This window comes from Eretmochelys imbricata, chromosome 2 (genome assembly GCF_965152235.1).
Source record: "Eretmochelys imbricata isolate rEreImb1 chromosome 2, rEreImb1.hap1, whole genome shotgun sequence".
Lineage (NCBI taxonomy): Eukaryota > Metazoa > Chordata > Testudines > Cheloniidae > Eretmochelys > Eretmochelys imbricata.
The window spans coordinates 112,439,961-112,462,176 of NC_135573.1; the positions used below are offsets into that span (position 1 = coordinate 112,439,961).

Here is a 22,216-nt window from a genome sequence, read left to right on the forward strand (position 1 = left end):
GTAGCAAGTTTTTGAACTGACTCCTTCTGGAATGATTTAACCTGGAGAAATGTTCTTGTGTTTGCAGAAAGACACTTTAGGACGGGGTAGCAATTTAAACACCCTGGTAGTCCTATCCCATGTCTGGATGTATAGCCCCTGTCCAAGGTCTGCTAGAAAACAGGTTTCTTCTCTCTCTCTCTCTCTCTCTCTCTATTTCTCTCTCTCTTACAAAGGAAAGAACCACATTTGCACAATCCACAGGGATTTGCAAGGTACTAGTGTTCAGCAAGCAGTGAGGAATTTGTAACTTTACAAGACCCATTGTGTTTTTCTCTTCAAGGAATAGGGTATTTTTCATAGATTCCAAGTCCAAAAGGGACCATTGTGATCATCTAGTCTGACCTCCTTTTAACACAGACCACAGAACTTCCCCAAAATGATTCCTAGAGCAGATCTTCTAGAAAAAACATCCAATCTTGGTTTAAAAATTGCTAGTGATGGAGAATCCACCACAACTCTTGGTAAATTGTTCCAATGGTTAATTACCCTCACTGTTAAAAATGTACACCTTCTTTCCAGTCTGAATTGGTCTAGCTTCAACTTCCAGCCACTGGATCATGTTTTACCTTTCTCTGCTAGATTGAAGAGCTCATTATCAATGTTTTGTTCCCCCTGTAGGTACTTATTGACTGTGATCAAGTCATCCCTTAAACTTCTCTTTGTTAAGATAAATAGATTGAGCTCTTTGAGTCTGTCCCTATAAGTCATGTTTTCTATTCCTTTAATCATTCTCGTGGCCCTTCTCTGAACCCTCTCTAGTTTATCAATATCCCTCTTGACTTCTTTCAGTTTGCAAATGTATTCTTTACATTTTCTTTGCTTTGACAGTAAAGCACACCAAAAAGGTGTTAAAACTCTTCTCTGTCAGACCTGGCCCACTTTTCAACCATAAATACAGTGCAGTTATTCTGATGCACTTTTAAATCCATTGCAGTGTGGAAACTCATTAATGATAACATCACCATGTGTGGCCAGATTTGTACTGGTATTTAGGCACCTGAAGAAGCGGATAGGATCCTGAAATGCCTAGGCAACTTTGAAAATCCCACTAGATGCCTATCTGCTTGCTGAGGCACCTAAATACCTTTACAAATCTGGCTTACTGAGTCTTTCATCTTAAAGGGTCTCAAAGTGCTATGTACTGTATATAAACTGTGTGTGTGTGAGGGCAATCACTTCATTCATCAAAGTACAGTCACCCCAGGGGGAGGCTAGGGTAACCACAACCAGTGAACACCTTTAAAATATGTGAAAACCTATCTACACCGGTCGCATTTATAAATATCACATTATCACATTAGCTAATACATTTTTTAAAAAACACCTTTTTCTCCTAGTCTAAACAGAGCAAAGGTGCAAAGCAGTGTAAAATCAATATCTTTTGAATGTTCTGTTTTAAATATTGTTTGCCACATGTAGGCCAAAATATCACTACACTGGTCAGCCAGCCTTGCAGAATGCTTCCTCCCTCAGAAGTTGCACAAGGCTGAAATTTACATCTCATTCCTTCCCAACAATTTCACATAAACCTGAGACCTACTTTTATTTCTGCGGTAAAAACTAATTAATCCTTGTACAACTGTGCCCTGGGGGAAATTAGCATGAAAACAAGTGCCAAAGATACAGTGGGATGATTAGTGTAAGCATACAATATATAATTATACAGGTGCGTCTGAATACAACCGTAAATCTAAAAAAAATTCCATACTAATTAAGCTTTTTAAATACTAAGGCCAGCATGTTCAAAGTTGGGTTGGTACAGTTTGACATCTAAATCCGTATTTAGGAACCTGCTTTTCAAAGACTTTTCAGTGAAATCAGTGGGAGCTGCCAATGCTCATCACCTTTGAAAATTAGGCTGCTTATTCAGGTGCCTAACTTCAGGCAGTTAAGTCTGAAAGCTTTAACCTGTACTCACGCTATCCAGCCACGGTATCAAAAACAACCAACCAAACTTGAAACTGATGTTTAACTTTTTAGAATAATTAACTTCCTGCTGATACTCCAGTAAGTGTTCTCCAGCACTAGGAGGAAAATGATTGAAAAGATTGTATGTGTGCAGAAGAAAATCAAGAACGGGATAAAATGTAAATTCACAGAAAACACTGATAAATATCCCTTGCTGAACAATTTGGGATGTTTTTTAAACTGGGCCGAAGTGTCGAAGCAATGCATTGGCTGTAGTGTGCTCTGTAGTATAAAGCAAGTTCAGCGGATGATATTATTTAAAGTCCTCCCAAATGATTTATTTCTCAAGAAAATAAAGGAAAAAACTCCACAAGCACAGGGGTACAGTGTGACTGGAGATTTGCGTCCATAGTGTATATCTTATTATATGAGAGTGCAAATGTTAAATCAGAGCAGCAGTCATTCAGAACACTTTATAATTTCCTGCTTAGCTCTGCCAGGACTTGCTCTTGTGATTTATAACATCCTTGTTATTCACTGTTGTCCATCATTAGTTTTATATTTATTGTAGATAAGAAAGCAGAAGTATAGTTTGCATGTTAGTGGCTAATCTCCTTCAGTGCAATGTCAGTTTTCTTATATTAAGCTGCTTTTTTTCTATGACTATGTCTGTCTGCTTTCCCCAGTCTTTCCCCCTAAAACCAATAATATTGTATGCTCAGATTTCGGAGGTTTTTTTTTAAAAATGGGGGTGGAGGGGGGGATCTTGAACTGCCACATACCTTCAGAGAACTAGGAACCTGTTGTACATAGGTTTAAGGAACATATATGCTACCCAGTCAGCTCATTTAGCACTTATTTGAGCTCACTCCAGAAACAACTAACTTCTTATCTAAGCAAAAAAGAATAAAATAATGTTGCCCCTTTGGCCCAAGTATGTAGCCAATATTCAGGGTCTTGCAGGGCTATTTCCAGGTATATTCTTTGTTTAAACTTGTTACTTTACAAAAAGTGCATATAAAGTCTTGTTTCTCTGAACTCAGTAGAAACAACAAGAGGCAATACCCTTGCTCAGAACCCCCCAAGTCTGCCACTTCAGTGAGCTCTATGCCCAAGAAGCCCTGTGCTTTGTCTTCCTCCCAGAGTCACACAACACTTCCTGGCTTTCTGCTGTTTCTGACACCTACAGTCTACAACCAATTTCCTAACCCCCTGTGTTTGCAACCAGGAAAATCTGTTAATCTCTCTGGGCTCACTCTGGCGTGCCAGGCGACCTGTTGTCTTGGGTCATCACCATGACTGTAGCTTTTTTACTACATGAAGGGGCTTGGTTGCTCCATTTGTCGAGCCTGAAAGAGTGCTTGGCACACCCACTGGCTTTCCGGGGTCTGTGATTCTTTGGATTCAAGACCAACTTGATGGCAGCCATGTGCCCCTTTCAGCATAATATTTTGCATTTATCTGGAACCTTCCACATGAGGATCTTAAACCTCTTTGTAAATGTCAATGATTTAATTCTCACAACATCCTTTGAGAGAAGTAAGTATTATCCTCATTTGACAGGTGAAGAAACTGAAATGTTAAATGGCTTGTCCAAGGTCACACATCAGGGGCTTGTCTTCATGGCAAAGTTCACAAGTGTTGCATCTAACTTGAATCCTGTCCACACACAAAACCCCTTAAACTGAATGTAGTAATGCTTTGAACTCAGGGGCCATAAGCTAAAGCTTGAGTTAGCACAACTCATTAGCTCCTAACAGACTCTCTGCAATGTGGATGCAGGCTAGTGCCACTCGTGTGTTGCCAGTTCTCCAGTGCCTTCTCACAATCCCCCTGCGTGCCCAGAAAGGAGAGTCAAGTTCTCCCGTAATTCACGGGGAAAGAATGCATAGAGTAACTCAGCATACTGCAGTGCAAAGAACCCTTGGACATGTCCCCAGAAGTCTCAGTGCCACACATGAGTGAGTGCAGCACCAGTGCTGACATAGCCACTTGAGTGTTATTTCACAGTGTGACTTCTCTCATCGGAGCAAGGCTAACTAAAGAGATGTAATCTAAGGCCTGGTCTACACTACACAGGTTGACGTAAGTTGCCTTGCGGCAACCTACTTCTGGAAGTGTCTTCACTTAAATTTGGCTCCCGATGAGGTAAGTGCCTCTCTCTACGCCGATTTCGTGACACCACCTCCCCGAGTGGTGCAGAGTCAAGGTTGATGTAGTTAGTGTCAGTGTGGACACTGTGTTGCTTATGTCAACTGTTACTGGCCTTCAGAAGCCGTCCCACCACACTGACAGCACAATCGACACAAGCGCTCCTGGTGAGGACGTGCACCTTCCACACAAGCAGGCAAGTGTGCGCGCACACAAGCGGTTTTATAACTGTGGTGGCTGTACGCTGACATAAGGTAGGTCAACGTAATTTTGTAGTGTAGACATGGCCTAAGTGTAGATGACTCCAGGTATGTGTTCACTGCAGTTACCTCAAGTCTGCGGACTTAACACAAATCTCTTGCCTTCTGTTGCCTTCTGCTTCAGCCACAAAGACTATCCTCCTTCTTTTTAATACAGTGTTGTTGTTAATTCCGCTAGTGTTTAAAGATTAAATATAAATATTTTAAATATGCTAGTGACTCTTTTATTGGGCACATACAACAGCTAACAAAAAGCTGCAAGGATTCCAGAACCAATGTGCTGAGTTCAGTGATGCTGGTATTACCAGATCGTATAAAATACTGTGTTTGTGATGAGATGCTTGGATCTCAGTCCCAGTGCTTGAAAGCTCATCTGCTGAGATGTTCTGACATCTTTTTTTTGTTTAAAATGGCCTCTTTTTGCATCCATTTCTCTTAAGACTTCTGTTTGTGGTTTCACAACTGCAAAATCAGTGCTCCAGTTGATCTTGCTGCAGTAGTAATGGAAGCCAGGCCCCTTCTAACCGTACCAATTGTTAGGTAGGACTAACTGCCGTTGTCTGGCCGCTGGTGGGCTAGCCTACTGGAGAAAGGGAGGAAACAGGCTGGCCAACAGACCCAGGGGTTGAGCCATCAAGGATTGAAGAAAGCTCGCAGCAGAGTTTGACAAACAGTGTATTAAAATACTGAGCACTTAAACATGAATGACTCTTCACACAGTGCTCCCATGAGATGGGAATACTCATACTTGCCTATTTTGCAGATGGCAAAGCTGAGGCAGAAAAGTTATTTATCTTGTCTGAGGCCACAGGGAAAGTCAGTATGATCGCTTGGTTTAGAATTCCTAAATTCCTCGAGTCTCCTGCTCAAATGATTAGACTTCATCTCTACCAGTGATTCAGTCATCGGTGAGACACACACACATGGCCAATATTGGCTGAAATTTCACAGGCAGGCACAGCTGTGTTGTCAGTAATACTAGTGCAAAGACCATTTATGAAATATTAAATTTAGGGCCTGGATCAGACCCTATGTTATGTGTTAAAAGCCAAATTCAAGAAGAATGATTCCGAATTGTTCTTTCTTGCAGTTTATCATTATGAACTTTAATGTCTTTCATTTTAAACTAGCTACAAGCTCAACTGGTCTGTGTTTTTATGTAATAGGATGTTTCCCTGAAATGAGTCCTATTGTGTCACCCATGGGAGTAAGAGATTCACAATCTGGCCCACAATGAAAGACTCAACAAACAAAGAAACCAGTCTCTTACTAATAATTTGCATTCATGTTGTACTTCTCATCATGGGATCTCAATTGCTGCTGGCTATATATTATCCTTATTTTAGACATTGGACAATGAAGGACAGGGAGGTTAACTGTCTCACCCAAGGTCACGCAGCAAGTCAGTGACAGCTGGGAACAGAAGCCTGGTCTAATTTCCACTCCCTTTACTCATGCTCCCTAATCTAATCATAATGAAATATAATTAATAGAACACATAGTTATAATACATAATCCATTTCTAATATGCTGTAGTATATGAACACTAGCATGTGAGGAGTGCCTGGGCATGGTTTTTGTACCATTTTAATCATATCAGTTTGGAAAAGAGCTTAAAGGTGGTAGCTCTACTGACACAATCACCTTTATAGACCTGTCTGATTTGCATAATTGTGCCCACGCCAAGGCATTGCACCCAATTAACTGTATCCGCTTCTAAACCAATATAGTTAAATTGGTACAAAAACAAGGTGTAGATCAGCTCTTACTTAAAGGAATAATCAGTATGAACAACTCCAGCTCAGTTACCAAAACCAAGAAGTCCCATAGGCTGCTAGAATAACAGATTTAAAATAAGTAGAGAAACAAACATCGGAGTCTGGAGACATAGGAGAAGTCTTTCTCCCTGCATCCTGCAGTGCATTCTATTCATTTTGGTGACTATTTCTATTCAGAGGTCTTTACTGAACCCTCCAGTGATTTACTACTGCACTGTTTAGATGGCAGTGGCAGCAAGCAATTATCTGGCAAGCCCGCTGACAACCACCCCAGGGTAATTCTACATGTCTCTGGGGGTGCTATTCTGTGACTTTCACAGCTCAGTATTATGCTATAAACCAACAACCAGCAGGTAAGCTGTGCTAACAGAGCTGTTAATGATCAAGGGAAATATGGCCCTATAAAAAAAAACAAGCCCAGAAAATGAGGAACAGGAAAGAGGTATACAATACATTGCCCCATCACAAAATAAACATACCAGGTCTTCCAGTTTAACAGCACTAGTTCTTTCATATTAAAACAAAGCTGAGCCATGACGGATATAATTTGGAATAATTATTTAGGGCCCAATCCTGCAAGTAAGTCTGCTAATACAGATCCCTGAGCCCCACTGAAGTAAATGGGACTCTGCGTGCGTGCAGGGTCCATAGTAGCGGATCTGTTCGCAGGAAGGAGCCTTAGATGGGAAAATTCCTTGAAGATGTGAACTGTTAGGTACATGCTAAGTATTATTTTTTTAGGATTTAATCCTTCAGCCTTTACTAACATGAGTAATCCCATTAAAGTCACTGGGCCAGATGTTTGTGTCAGCTACAGCCCTTTTGTACAGCTCTGTTAGCACAAAGGAGCTGTAAATCCACTTTTCTCTGTCTCTTGAGGATTCCCCTAGCATGCTCAAATATCCCCAAGTAGCAAGCTATGTGCCAGGTGGTATGAAGTCCCTGGCATAGGGGTATTGGCTATGGCAAAGGAAGCCTGCTTGGAGTGCAGCTGTACTTCATTGGCCCTGGCTGTTGGAACAACCCCTTGAAGCTGTTGGCAGCTGGGGTTCACTTTAGAAAATCTCTGGTTACTCTAAATTGTGCCAAGTACTGAACTGATCCTTGGCTGGCACCAGGATCAGGAGATCACAGAGGTGGCATAAAACCACCTTTACCTCCATTCAAATCCCATGCTGAACACAATTCAGCCAGACCCAAGAATCGGGGCCATTTGGACTACTTGCGTGAGTACAGACTGCACAGCCAGGCGCAGAGCGTTGTTGTACTATTGTTATCTGGATAGTGCGCTCAGTGTTTCTCAAATGGACCACCATGGCCAAATGTATCTGCCGGGGCTTTTCATGCAGCCACAGACCTCCTGGGCGGTGATGGGGGGGAGGGGAGAACAAAGAATCCCTCCCCCCTCCTGCCTCCCTCTTGCTCCTGGATGCACCGCCCTGCACCACCTCTGGAGACAGGTGGGGCACAATGCTGAAGAAGCAAGGTGAGTTCTCAACCTATGGGGATGGGGTGGGCAGTGAGGCGCAAGCTTCAGCCCTGGGGTGGCTGGTGGTGGGACTTACGGAGCCTGGCTGCGTGGACCAGGGCTCCAGACATGGGGATTTTGGCACTAACACCCTGATCCAGCTGCAGTGTTTCTGGAGCTGACCCCCCAGCTCTCACCACGCGGCCCCAGCCTTCAGCCATGGGGCTTCAGGCTCCATCCAATCCCTGGCCATGCAGCGGCGGGCTTCAATCCCCAACTCTGGCTGCGCCGTGCCAACCTCTGATGGTGGCTGCTGGCCCCGGGTGCTGAACCACAGCCGCATGCTCCAACCCTCAGCCCTCGCCACTGATCCAGGTGCTAGCCCCGGCCGCTGACCCCTAGTCCCAGCCATGCTGCAGCGGGCACTGACCCCGGGTGCCGATTTCCCAGCCCCAGCTGCTGACCCACAGCCCTGACTGCAGGTGGTCGGTGCTGATCCCCAGTCCTGGCCGCTGACCACGGGCCCTGGCCGCCAACCCCTAGCCCCTGGCGTTCAGCAGTGGGTTTCAAGCCTGGGCTCCGGCAGGTGCCAGCCGCAGCTGCCGACCTCTGGACCCTGCCATGTGGCAGCGGACGCTGGCCTCTGGTGCAGATCCATGGTGGTGGGCTCTGATCCCCGGCCTCGGACACTGATCCTGGACACTGAGTCGGAGCGCTGGCTATGTGGCAGCAGCTGCTGGCCCCAGGCACCGATCCCCAGCCCTGGCATGAAGCAGCGGGCGCTGACCTCGGGCTCCAGTGGTGCTAGTCCCAGGTGTCGAACCCGGCCGTACAGCAGGAAGAGCCAGCTCCAGCCATGCCGTGACAGACACTGGCCCTGGCTTCTGGCCATGTGGCAGTGGGCACTCGTCCTTGGCGCCTACCCCCGGCTCTGGCCGCAGGGCTTACCGCCCACCCCATCACTCCTGGCACCTGCTACTTCCCCCGGCCCCACATCCATTGCTCCTGGAACCCGCTACCTCCCCTGGCTCCGCATCCATCACCCCCATTGCCCCTGTACTCCGCTGCCTTCGTGGCCCTGTATCCATCCCTCCATCCCCTAGGCCCCCATTATCTTCCTGGCTGCATCCATCCCACCAGCGCTCTGGGCCCCTGCTGATTCCGCCTCCGAGCCCCCCATCCAGGGTTTCATTTGTGCTGGGGCTTGCTGAGAAAAGTGATATTAACAAACATGTATGTATCACGTTTCACAGCAGACTTACTAGCTAGCTGGGAGGCTGTAAAAAGTGATACTTGTATGTTTGTTAATATCACTTATCACTTTTCACAGCCTCCCAGCTAGCTACTAAGTGTCCTCTGAAAAGTGATATTAACAAACATACAAATATCACTTTTCACAGCATTACTTTTTTTATTGAGTCTGCAAAAAGCAACCCAAACCCTTACATAAAGAAATGACAATGATTTGGACGTGTATATGGGCATATTTATTTTTTCCTAAAGTCAATGAAGTATTTTAGGAAAAAATGTCAGTGTTGTTGGGTAGAAAAGGTTCAATTTATTAAGTGTACATAGTCGCCATTTTGGATTGGTAAAAGAACAACCTGTCCTCCATCTTGGCACCCCTTCTCCCTCAACTTGTTTGGTGCTCTTTTTCAAGCTTGGTGCCAACTCAGAGGGAAAGGTGGGAAAGATAGTGTCACGTGATAGTAAAATCTGACCAGCAACAGGGAACATATATAAAGGTGTGTTCAAGTGCTGAGGGTTGGTTCTTTCTATGTCTCTGGGTGCTGTGAAAACAGGTCATTCCAGTGAGGCACAGAAGTCACCCCACAGCACCAGCCTTGTTGTTAGCTATAGCCCTAAGAGAATAAGGCCGAAGGTGGACTAGCAACACCTCATAAGGTTCCTTTGGATTTACCCTCACTCACCCGTTAAACCATCACACAGTGTAGTGTCAGGTTTCAGAGTAGCAGCCGTGTTCGTCTGTATTCGCAAAAAGAAAAGGAGGACTTGTGGCACCTTAGAGACTAACCAGTTTATTTGAGCATAAGCTTTCGTGAGCTACAGCATCCGATGAAGTGAGCTGTAGCTCACAAAAGCTTATGCTCAAATAAATTGGTTAGTCTCTAAGGTGCCACAAGTACTCCTTCTCTTTTTACAGTGTAGTGTCCGCATTCAGCACGCAGGACATCGAGGTCAAGAGTAGAAGGCAGAAGACCTCCCACTGAAGATCTACTTACCTGTCACAGAGGTTTCTAATCCTTCCACTTGTCCCTGAGGCCCTGGTTCACGTCTGCATTCCTGTTCCTGTTCTTTTGTCCAGTGTCTGCAAGACATGGTATAGTCCTTTGTTATTCTTGCAAAACCCCACTGTGCAAGGGTTTGAGCTCTGGGGTTCATCCCTATTATGCTGTGTTAACAACTGAGCAGTTATTCTTTGTGTTATCTTAGTTGAAGGGACTCTAGTTTGTTGTTGCGTATCCCAATAAACACTATTTTGTTGTTTGCAGCCTTAGCCTGCCTGTGTATTAACTACAGTAAAACACCGTTGATAGATATGGAGCGGGGTAGAACACTGCAGATAGCCCATCTCCTGTGAATTGTCTTGGGCTAACAGTGTGGCCACCAGCAAGAGTTGTACATGGCAGAGGGGCATTGCTGGTACATGATGGCATATATCACATTGGCAGATGTGCAGGTGAATGAGCCCCTGATGGTGTGGCTGATGCAGTTAGGTCCTATGATGAACCATCATGTACCAGCAATGCCCCTCTGCCATGTACATTGGCCAAACTGGACAGTCTCTATGCAAAAGAATAAATGGGGAGAGGGATAGCTCAATGGTTTGAGCATTGGCCTTCTAAACCCAGGGTTGTGAGTTCAGTCCTTAAGGGGGCCATTTAGGGATCTGGGGCAAAAATTGGGGATTGGTCCTGCTTTGAGCAGGGGGTTGGACTAGATGACCTCCTGAGGTCCCTTCCAACCCTCATGTTCTATGATTCTATGACACAAATCAGACATTGAGAATTGTAACATTCAAAAACCAGTAGGAGAACACTTCAATTTCCCTGGACACTGAATAACAGACTTAAAAGTGTCAATTCTTCAACAAAAAAACTTCAAAAACAGACTCCAATGAGAAACCGCAGAACTAGAATTAATTGGCAAACTGGACACCATCAAATTAGGCCTGAATAAAGACTGGGAGGAGATGGGTCACTACAAAAAGTAACTTTCTCTCTGCTGATACTCACACCTTCTTGTCAACTGTTGGAAATGGGCCAACTTGATTGCATTGGCCTCATTAGCACTACAAAAGTAATTTTACCCCCTTTGGTATTCACCCCTTCTTGTCAACTGTTGAGAATAGGCCACTTCCACCTTAATTGAATTGGCTTGTTATCACTGACTCCCCCACTTGGTCAGGCAACTGCCATCTTTTCATGTGCTATAATATATATTCTGCTTACTGTATTTTTCACTTCATGCATCTGATGAAGTGGGTTTTAGCCCACGAAAGCTTATGCCCAAATAAATGTGTTAGTCTCTAAGGTGCCAGAAGGACTCCTCGTTGTTTTTGTTGATACAGACTAACATGGCTACCCCTCTGAAACCTATCTTTTCCCAGTTTGTGAATCGCTCTGGTGCTCAGGCAGGAGCTAGGTGTCCGCGTGCCCAGAGGAAGAAAAGTGGGTGCCAAGGGAATTTTACTCTAAAAACTTAGGGGCTCAGTGAGATTAGGCACCTACCAGACTCAGCAGGAATTTTGTGGATTGCAGCAGAGCCAAAACTTGGAATAAGTTTAGGTGCCTAGGTACTTTCATGATCCCATCCAAGTTTTCTAGCACCAGTTTTTTCGTTTCAGACCAAGCCACTGAATTTTGTTGGTTCCTTGGGTGGTTGCTTAAGCCAGAGTTCACATGTGTATACAGTCATTTTTTGGACATTGTTCAGCTTTCATAATCTGCAGTATCCACCCTTCCTGCCTTAAAACTTGTGAACATCACTTCTACAATGCTTCCACTCTTCACTAGCCTGAGAAAAGGGGAAACCGGGGGCACTTCTGAACCCAGGTTTCCAAGGGCAGCTGCCCACTGAGTCATCAGGCTCCCTCCCTATTGTTATATGATGGGCCTTTCTAGTGTATTTATTTAACTGCTTCCCTGATTAAAGATACTGTTCATAATCTCCTTAGAAACAAACCTACAGTGCTTACTGTGCTGCCATGCTAAAAAGAAAGGTTAGACTCTCTTTTCCTCCAAACCATTTAATTATGATTTTATTATCTTAAACTGTCATTTCTTCTGCTTCTCGCTTCAAGAAGGAATTTACTTTGTGAACACTTACGGCGAAAACATTTGCATTCTTTCTGCAGGTAGAATGTAAACAATAGAGTGATCCTGTTATGGCCAGGATGTTGCCAGGAAATGGAGCCAAGTTTTCCCAGCTCTGCTCAAACTCACAATGAAATGCTTATATGAATACAGTATATTCTCCCCCGCACACAGCACTTTTTAAAATAAATGTTCACTGTCCTGAAGAAAATAGCTGAGGTGAAATCATATCTGCAGAAAATCTAGACTAACCCAACTAAGTATTCATGCCCTTCCTTTCCCCATGATAGTTATTATTGTGTATTATCCAGTCACTATGGCAAAAAGCCACAAGGGGTGTGCATTAGGCTATTGGTGCACACTTGGGACACACTGTGTCAGCTGTACTGAGGCTGAGTGCCTGCAAACAGATGAGCAGTGCCTCTATTCAGATAAAATTCTACACCCATACAAGCTAGCTCAGGTTTAGTTCTGCAAAACTGAAACCAAAGACCTGGTTTACTTGGCTCAGCTCTAGTACATTGCAGCATCACGTGCACTGTAATACAATGCAGATATAGCTGCCTGTGCTGTGGATGGTGGATGTCATTTCACTGCATTGGCTTTTCATACACCTTTTCATAGCTCAATCTGCCTTTGATAATTTAATGACATTACTATGCATCTTTGCAGCTTCAAATAAGCTTTTGTCATCCCATTGATACGGCAATGATACAAGAGGGACTAGAAAACAAAGCACTTTCAAGGAGCCATAATACTTAAGGGGACATGGCTGCCATAAAATTGTTCTGGCGTTAATAGCAAAGGCTCTTCTTTTCATGGGTAACAATGGACACTATGTGGTTCGGATAATGCAATAAAATAATTAACACCAGTCTGGCTTCATCCTCATCTTGCTTTGTAAGACAGTGGGTAATTAACTTGAGCAAAACCAGCATCACTGTAAAAGACAAATACATTAGCATTCCAACTAACAAGTAAGAATCAAGAGATACAGTATGCCATCAATTAATTAGTAGTTTATTAGGAATTAGTAATTAGTTTATAATGCCACCTAACACCCATATAATTTCAAGTCCCTTTTTATTCTTTGTTGTGTCCCCTTTTCTGATATCTTTGTGACACTTTAAAAAATTCAACATTTAGGCAATGGTAGTTTAATAGATATATTGCTATATATTATACAATATATTTGTAATTTTATTATAACCAGCACTGTTGCTTAGTTGGGTGAACCCTGAAGAAGCCACAGTGCGGACAAAACATTAAGAAAACTGCCTGTAAGGAATGAACATATCACTTAAAACCGAAAGAGAACAAATTTGCTGAATTTTTTATTTGATTGTTCACGTGGTATGCAGCACTGAGGCGGGGTGGGTGGTGCTCTGAATTTCTGGGAGCTCCTTGAAGTACTGTGGCCCAGATCCAACCCCCAGAAGTCAATAAGACTCCTTCAATTGATTTCAGTGAGAGCAGGATTCAGCCCCTAGACTGGCAAAGTGGCCTAGTCAAATGAGTTATTAATAGGCTTTCTTGAACAAATATACACTGCATGGACAAAATTATCAAAGTCTCTTCCCAGCATGCACTAAATTCATTCTTGGGATGAGTTCTTTCTGTAGCAAGTCTCTGCCTCAATTGTTATAAAGTCTTAATCAGAATCTGGAGGAGATTGTCCTAGAACGTACTATATGCTCTTATTTACAATGGCAAATCCACTGAAATAAATGGAGTTAGTCCAGATTTGCATCAATGTAAATAAGAGCAGAATTTGGCTCATACTTTCTGTAGGTTGGCTTATACTATGGTGTTTTAGTTAATGTGACTACCAGTGTCCTTTACTACACCAGCGTACAATGGAAGACATTTCAGCGATGTGCAGTGTAGGCAATTGTGAGGCACCATTGCACAAGAAGAAATAAATGTTTGTTAAAAGCAGAAAAGCACAACCAACTGGCAGTTTTCAACAGTTAGCAGCCAACTGTTTAACTGAAAATGCAACCAGCTTTACTAAATCATGTAACATGGTCACATGTAGTAGAAATCATTGTATTCGTGATACATTTTGTCTCTCCGTGGTTAATGTTTTCAGTTTCATTTTCGTTTTTTAAATACTTTAATGGTTAGCTATTTTTTTCCTGAAGGGGGGCTAGATAGTGAGGAAGGTTTAGCTGGTTAAGATAACCAAAAACCTGGATAGAATGAACACCCTATGTCTATAAAATCCATACTAATTATATTAATTTCCTGCCTCAGGTGATGTCCACACTAGGCTCTATTATAACCATATTTGAAACTGTTTTCAAACACAGCTATGATCAAACACAGTTGTATCATGGCTTGTGTCTAAACCTAACTTGCTGTAAAACATATTACAAACTGGATTCAGAAACGATGGCGGGGGTAGCCTTTAGATTGCGAAGTCTTCAGGGCAGGGATTATTTTTCACTCTATATTTTTATAGCACCTGAAACTATGGTGCTCAGATCTTGATTAGGGCCTCTAGAGGTTGAGATAATGCAATAAATAATAGTATACCGCAGCTCCTTAGCGCAGTATGTGCTACCACAGTTGAAAAAAAAATCCTGTACAGATGCTTTACACAGGAACTGTGCTCAAATAAATTGTGCTATCAGCAATTTTTGTGTGTGTGTGTGTGTGGTGTTGTAGCTGTGCTCGTCCCAGGCTCTTAGAGACAAGGTGGGTGAGGTAATATCTTTTCTTGGATCAACTTCCATTGGTGAAAGAGGCAAGCTTTTGAGCTTCACGGAGGTTCTGAAGAAGGGTTCTGTGTAAGCTCCGATGCTTCTCTCTTTCATGAGCAGATGCTGGTCCAATAATAAGCATTACTTCACCCACCTTGTCCACTTTCTTAAAACCCAGCATGATTCTGCTCTGAGTGCTGACAAGGCCTAAAATAAAAGTAAGATGGAGGTTTGAGTGAGCTTCAGCAACAGTCCTCTGAAGCTTGTGAAACTGATAAGCTTGTTTCCATAAAGGAACACCACAAACAGAACCCATGAACCACTCCATGCACAGAGACAAGCGTCATCCCTTGCTTTGACACATGCAGTCAAAAAAAGCAGAAAAAAATGACAGCAGTCTGCCATCTGGTGCTGTACAGAATTACTGCAATACACTTAAATAACTGAAAAAAGAAAAGGAGGACTTGTGGCACCTTAGAGACTAAAATCTCTAAGGTGCCACAAGTCCTCCTTTTCTTTTTGTGGATACAGACTAACAGGGCTGCTACTCTGAAACCTTAAATAACTGAGTACATGCTCGACAATAATAACGTTTAAGCAGAGCTGTTGCCCAGTAGTGTTATAATATCTTCTTGCCAGCACGTACAGGAAAAACAGGTCAGTCAAGATTCAAAACAAACTGATGCTCATTCTTTCTGAAAATCAGGTACCTATGTATTTTGGTGCCTATAAATGGATTTAGGTGCCTAACTTTAGGTCTTTAAAAAAAAAAATTCAGTGTTGCCAATTCACGAGTCTCTTGGTGTTCGGTGTTGTTCTTAAAGACTCAGCTCCAGGAGTGACGTTATTAAAGAAACTCAGAGAGCCCATTATAAAAAGAAAAGGAGTACTTGTGGCACCTTAGAGCCTAACCAATTTAGTTGAGCATAAGCTTTCGTGAGCTACAGCTCACTTCATCGGATGCATCCGATGAAGTGAGCTGCAGCTCACAAAAGCTTATGCTCAAATAAATTTGTTAGGCTCTTAAATTTGTTAGTCTCTAAGGTGCCACAAGTCCTCCTGTTCTTTTTGCGAATACAGACTAACACGGCTGCTCCTCTGAAACCTGTCATTTAAAAAAAGGTTTCTAGCCCTTCTGATTGCATAGAAAAGCTTCAGACTGTAAACCCCACAAGTTCAAAGCCTCCAAGGCAAATTAGAAAACCCCACCGGTTCTTATTTTAAAGATCTCGCGATTGTTTGAGCGCTTGGCAGTTGCAATACGGAAACCTTGGCTGTTCTGAAATCCCACCCTGAGGAGTAAGGTTTGGATTTTTCTCCCTTCTCCCGGGGGGGGGGGGGGGCAGCAGGCAGGGCAGCATGGGACTCCAAGTGTTTCCGTCTCCTTCTTCCCACGTGGGACGGAGCTGGGACTTGCTCTCCGGGTCACAGTCTCCCCCGGGATCTGGCGGGGGTGCGTGTGTCTGTCTTCCCTCGCCCAGGGAAGGGGGCGCGCTCCCCGGCAGGGGCACGGCTGGGGCTGGGGGGTGTTTCTCCCGCGCTCAGCCTGGGGGTGGATTTGAGGGAGTGTCTCTCCCGCGGCCCGGCCTCCACCCCAGCGCCCGCCCGCCTCCTCTCCACCGGGCGGGTCGGCGGCGCCTGCGCCGGGCTGGGCGCTGCCTCCGTCGTGTGTTTGTGGCCGGGCCCGGGCCGGGGCTCAGCGCTGCGGGCCGCCGCCGCTCAGCGCAGGGTTTGCAGAGAGCCGGGGCCGCGGCTTGGGGAGTCTCTAGTCCCGGGTCCTGTCCCCCCAGCGCCCTACGGGCTCCTCCCCCGGTCCCTACAGCTCCAGTGACCCCACCCACCGCCACCCGCTGTAGCGCCCCGACCCTCCGGAGCCACCCCCCAGCCCCTATAGCACCCCACAGGCCTCCAGCCATCACCCTTATAGCACCCCACTGGCCCATAGCCACCCCCCAGCCCTTATAGCACCCCACTGGCCTCTAGCCATCGCCCTTATAGCACCACGCTAGCCTATAGCCACCCCCCAGCCCTTATAGCACCCACTGGCCTCCAGCCACCCCCCAGCCCTTATAGCACCCACTGGCCTCTAGCCATCACCCTTATAGCACCCCACTGGCCTATAGCCACCCCCCAGCCCTTATAGCACCCACTGGCTTCTAGCCACCCCCAGCCCCTATAGCACCCCACTGGCCTCTAGCCATCGCCCATATAGCACCCCACTGGCCTATAGGCACCCCCCAGCCCCTATAGCACCCCACTGGCTTATAGCCACCTCCCAGCCCCGATAGCACTCTACTATCCTCTCTGGTACTCCACCATCTGCTCACCTGCCCCCTACAGCATCCTGCTATTATGCTACCTGACTCCCTCAGCCATTTCCTCCCTCTGTAGCAGGACACTCACTCCCCTATCCCCCTCCCTGTCAGCCACTCACCCACCCATTGGCTTCCTTGCTGTCAATATTTAGCTCCTGTAGCAGGGTGCTGTTCCCTTCCGCCCAATATAGCACCCCCATTATTTCCTTCCGTGCAGCTGGTATCTCTGGTAAGTGTCAAACACCCCTGGCCTCGATGGAGGAGGCGGGTAGGGAGAGGAGAGTGGTATGAATTGGGGTGCCAAAGAGGGGAGCTTGTGTTAGTAGTTTTAATTTCGTCCCTGGGGTAGGTGACCCCTTCCCCACTTTCCCAAATAAATATATGATAGAAGCTTTTCCTTTGTAAATGGGGAAATTTGCAGAAAACTTACAAAATATGAGCTGTGTGTATGGACCAACACAGTAGAAGTGTCACTTGCTGCTTCTCCAGAATGAGTGTATGCTGTAGAACCTTGCTAATCCACATAGCTCCATAAGGTGCATGGCAGAAGATGGTTGCTCCCTCTTTGCAAAGATTTTATGGCAAGGTGGTGAAGTAAGGTGTCATTCTACTACTTCTTTTGTATGGCTGGTGTAGAGCAGCAACTACAATTTCACGTGAAGGTGATCGAGCCAAATGCCTACATTAGGAGTAGCAGAATTTATTGCAGTAATGCCTCCTTCATATTTATAAGCTGGGCAGTAGGTAGTGATATATTCGATGGGAAACGCACTTGCACACCGAGGAGTCCTTGATTTTCTGTTTGTGCATTAGATATCTGCATCGACCATGGTTGATTCAAATTCGGTTCAGAGTTGACCAAGATGACTGTGGAAGGTCAAACCCAGGAACCTTCTGTGTGGGATCTGGCACAAGGTGCTTATTTTTTAAGTCTTGTTTAGCCCAATCTACTTTCCAAGCATCCTGATCATAGCCTGGTTGTATGAGGCGAAACGAATGTTCCCAGAAAGGCTTGCAGGATTTAAGGCGTTGCATGTGGGGGTTGTCAAGATCTTGGTGAATAGGAAGACATCTGTTTTCCTGGATTCGCTGAGCTTCGTGGAATGTTGTATCGGCGGGGGAGCGATGTTAGACAGGACAGGTAGCCAGGGTGTTGGAGTCAAGGGTTCCCGTGATGCACCGCATCACTGTATTCTGCTGGCTATCCACAAGTCACGTGTCGCTGCATCTGCTCCATACTGGTGCACAATAATCAGCTACTGAATATAAAAGTGCAATTGCAGATGTTAGCAATGCTGATGCACCTCAGGTTGTACCTGCTAGTTTCTGGGGATTATGTTGGCTCTTGTTTTTATCTTTGCAGCTACCTTCTCAAGATGGTCATGGAAGGTGAGGGTGGGGTTGAGTTTCACTCTGAGATATGTTGGAGAGTAATCGTGTTGCACATTTTTATCACAGAAAGCTACTTTGTGTGTTTTTGGCACGCTTATTATCAAGATGAAATGTGCTTACTATTTTTTTTTTTAGGGTTTCGTTTGAGCCTCCATTTCCAGAAATAATATTCCATATTTTGGAGGTCCTCGGTTAATGCTTTTTCAATGTCTTGGAGTTTTGCTTGGATTGTCATGACAAGATCATCTGCATATCCACATTTTCATGATTTAGCTGGAGACATGTCACTTACGTAAATATTAAGAAGGGTTGGCGCAAGTACAGAGCCTTGTGGTAGCCCATTGTTTATGATACAGGGTTAGCTGTTCTTATTACCCAGGACACCTGTAGGCATCTGTTACTCAGCATGGTCCACAGCAGGCAAAGTGTTTGGTAACAGGGTATAATTTTAGCAAGTTTCAGCATCAGGCCCTTAATCCATACAGTATCGTACACAGATGAGAGGTCAACAAATACTGCACCAGTCTTTAGGGGTTTTTTTGATAGCCTCAGTGTGAGTTGTGAGTGCCAGAACTTGGTCACAGCAACTATGTTTTGGTCGGACACCTGCCTGTTCGACAGGGATAATCGGCTCAGAAAAAGGGTATATTCTTTTGAGGATGATATGCTCAAGAAGTTCATAGGTCGTTTATAGTAGAGAAATTGGCCTATCGCTTCCCACTTCATCAGGGGGCTTTCGAGGCTTTGGAATGGCAGTTACCATTGACTCACACCATATTTCAGGGTTCTGTACTGTCCTTAAGGTAATTAAGTACAATGTTGCTAGCCATTGTAGTCTTTTGGGGCCGAGATGGTGGAGGAATTCTGGCAGAATACTGTCAGGGCCTGCAGCCTTCCCTTTTTTCATCGTTGCAAGTCCTTTTATTTCCTCAATACTGATAGTGAAAGGTTCTCCTTGTGGGATTGATGGGTTTGGTAGAGTTGTTGATACACTTCTCTTCTTGTGTGTTTATCAAGTGGTCCTTCTGTGTTCTCCACCAGTTTGGAGGCTATCGAGTTTGGCCAGATTTTTGGTGGCCAGTACTCTGTAGGATTAGCAGCCCCAAGACGTCACAGTTGTGTCCAGGCTCGACAACTTGAACGTGTAAAATCAAGGTTTCGCACGCAATCAGGAGAGCACTGGCATCTTGCTGTGTCAAAGGAGTATAGCAGGGCTTTTGTGGTATGAGAGCTCCTGGTCTGATTGTATTGCCAGAGCAACTCCTGTGCGTCTCTCCTTCAGCAGGGAGTGTGCTTTTTTCGGAAGCCTGAGGGAATGTTCTTTCCAGCTCCTTTCAGGAGCTCTGCGAACCGTTGGTAGCATTTCAGTCTCGCTGGAATCCTTGCAGTGGTTTTCTCAACAGTCTGTTTGTCGGCATCTCAGTCAGCTTTAGCAAAATTCCATCGTGGTACTGTACCTATTTCAAAAAGAACAAAGGAATTTCTATGCCTATGTATATCATTATAGGCCTGTGTTGGCTGTTTGGAAATGCCGATAGTACTTCACATGTTACGATGAGATTAGTTGTAAGTCTTGTGCAGATATCCAGTCCATGAGATCTTTGCCATCAATTTCTATTGTTTTATAGTCCCACATAGCGTGGTGACTATTAAAATCACCTGCATAGATGCATGGAATAGGAGTGCGGGGTAGTGACGATTTTGGCCATCTTGAGCTAGGGGCTTTATAGACCTTGATCATGTGGAGCTCCCCTACTTTGATAGTTGTGGTAAATGTGATTTCCTGTTTGGTTGATGGAATAACATTAAAATCTGTGATGGTGTCCTTGATGTATATTGACAAGCCATATTTAGGATGATAATGGCTAGTCATTAGGTTGTATCCATAGATATGGTAGTGCCTAGCCTGTTGGTCATTGCCAACATGGATGGGTCTCTTGCAACATGAGGACATCGATGTTGTAAGTCTTCAGCAAGTTTCCAAGGTACTTGAATTTTGCCAATGAGAGTCTGTCATAAATATAAAGGGAAGGGTAACCACCTTTCTGTATACAGTGCTATAAAATCCCTCCTGGCCAGAGGCAAAGTCCTTTTACCTGTAAAGGGTTAAGAAGCTCAGGTAACCTGGCTGGCACCTGACCCAAAATGACCAATGAGGGGACAAGATACTTTCAAATCTGGAGTGGGGGAAAGGCTTTTGTCTGTCTGTGTGATACCTTTCCCGGGAACAGATCAAGGATGCAAGCCCTCCAACTCCTGTGAAGTTAGTAAGTAATCTAGCTACATACTGCATTAGGTTTTCTTTGTTTTGGCTTGTGAAATTCATTGTGCTGGAGGAAATGTGTATTCCTGTTTTTGTGTCTTTTTGTAACTTAAGGTTTTGCCAAGAGGAATTCTCTATGTTTTGAATCTGACTGCCTGTAAGATTATCTTCCATTCTGATTTTACAGAGTTGTTCTCTTATCTTTTTCTGTTCTTTTAATAAAGTTCTGTTTTTTTAAGAATCTTGATTGGGTTTTTTGGGTCTTAAAAATCCAAGGCTGGTCTGTGCTCATCTTGTTTGTTCTCAAGCCTCCCCAGGAAAAGAGGTGTAAGGGTTTGGGGGGATATTTTGGGGAAATAGGAACTCCAAGTGGTCCTTTCCCTGATTGTTTGTTAAATCACTTGGTGGTGGCAGCGTTTACCTAATCCCAGGGCAAAGACTTTGTGCCTTGGGGAAGTTTTAACCTAAGCTGGTAGAAATAAGCTTAGGGGGTCTTTCATGCGAGTCCTCACATCTGTACCCTAGAGTTCAGAGAGGGGAAGGAACCCTGACAGAGGCCTTCAACATTAAGTTGCAGGATTCTTATCCCAGGGCCTATTTGGCACGTTGTATGGCCCTGAGGAGGAGCTTTAGGATTTGTTGAGTTGCTGCTCTAATGACCTGGAAATCGCTGAGCTGCGTTTGGTTGCTGAGTTGATGGCATTCGTTGTGAATTCTCACTTAACAGAGTGGGCCCATGAAGGCTGCCATCTTCCACTCCGTCATTTTACTAGGAGAATATTAATTTTCAAAAATATGCTAAAGGACATTTTACTAGCTTGGTATGAGGTATTATAATCAACTAGACTATGCTTATCAGATTAACAAAGTATATTTTGTAATGCTGCGTCTGTGCTTTTCTGTTGTTTATTGATTGGCAAAATTCACTTGATCTGCAAATAAACCTCCTAGGTCAAGACCTTGCAGATACTTAGGCATACTTTATGTAAGTGAATACTCCCACTGAAATCATTGGGATTGTTTGCAGAATAGGACCCTAGTATAAGTGCTGATTAATAAGGTTCTATTATAGCGATAAATAGACTTGGCAGAATTCAATTTTTTTTTATAATTTTGATGAATATTATCAATGTTTTTATTTTTATCAATTTAAATTTTCACAGTTTTAGGAGATTATGGGAGGGTCAGACAATTAATGAGACATTGACGCTCAAAAAGTTAAATCTTTATAATGCTTAAAAAACCAATTGTCAACATCACATGTCAAAATATACAAAGTAAATATCCTTAAGTAAGTAAGACCTAGTAAGTTCTTAAGCAGCATTTTTCTTACTTTGACTATTGTTGACAGAAATATTTTTTCATCCATATGTGCATGTCCTGGAAAATTCACGCTTACCAATAAAAATCTAATCCTTTCAAGCTTCGTTTTATTATAAAGGGGCACCACTCTGTCTACATCATGCTTGACTGTTTAATAGTATTTTACTACTTATTCCTAAATTGCTGCCTTTTAGATTTAATAACATGGTAATAAGTGTTTCCTGAGAATGAAAATATTTATATAAAGACCAATTGAGGAGGAGGAGTTGTTTTT

General features: G+C 44.1%; 1 protein-coding gene across 2 annotated transcripts in view; it reads left to right on the forward strand.

The window, feature by feature from the left end:
- Positions 1–16,363: 16,363 nt before the first annotated feature.
- TBC1D7 (TBC1 domain family member 7) overlaps positions 16,364–22,216 on the forward strand; it is a 28,106-nt gene continuing 22,253 nt past the window's right edge. Inside the window, exons 1-2 of one of the 2 annotated variants that reach the window (XM_077809111.1) lie at positions 16,364–17,193; positions 17,778–17,879. The gene's annotated coding sequence lies outside the window, so the exon portion shown is untranslated. The remainder of the gene's footprint in view (positions 17,194–17,777; positions 17,880–22,216) is intronic. The other variant, XM_077809112.1, reaches the window with a different exon arrangement.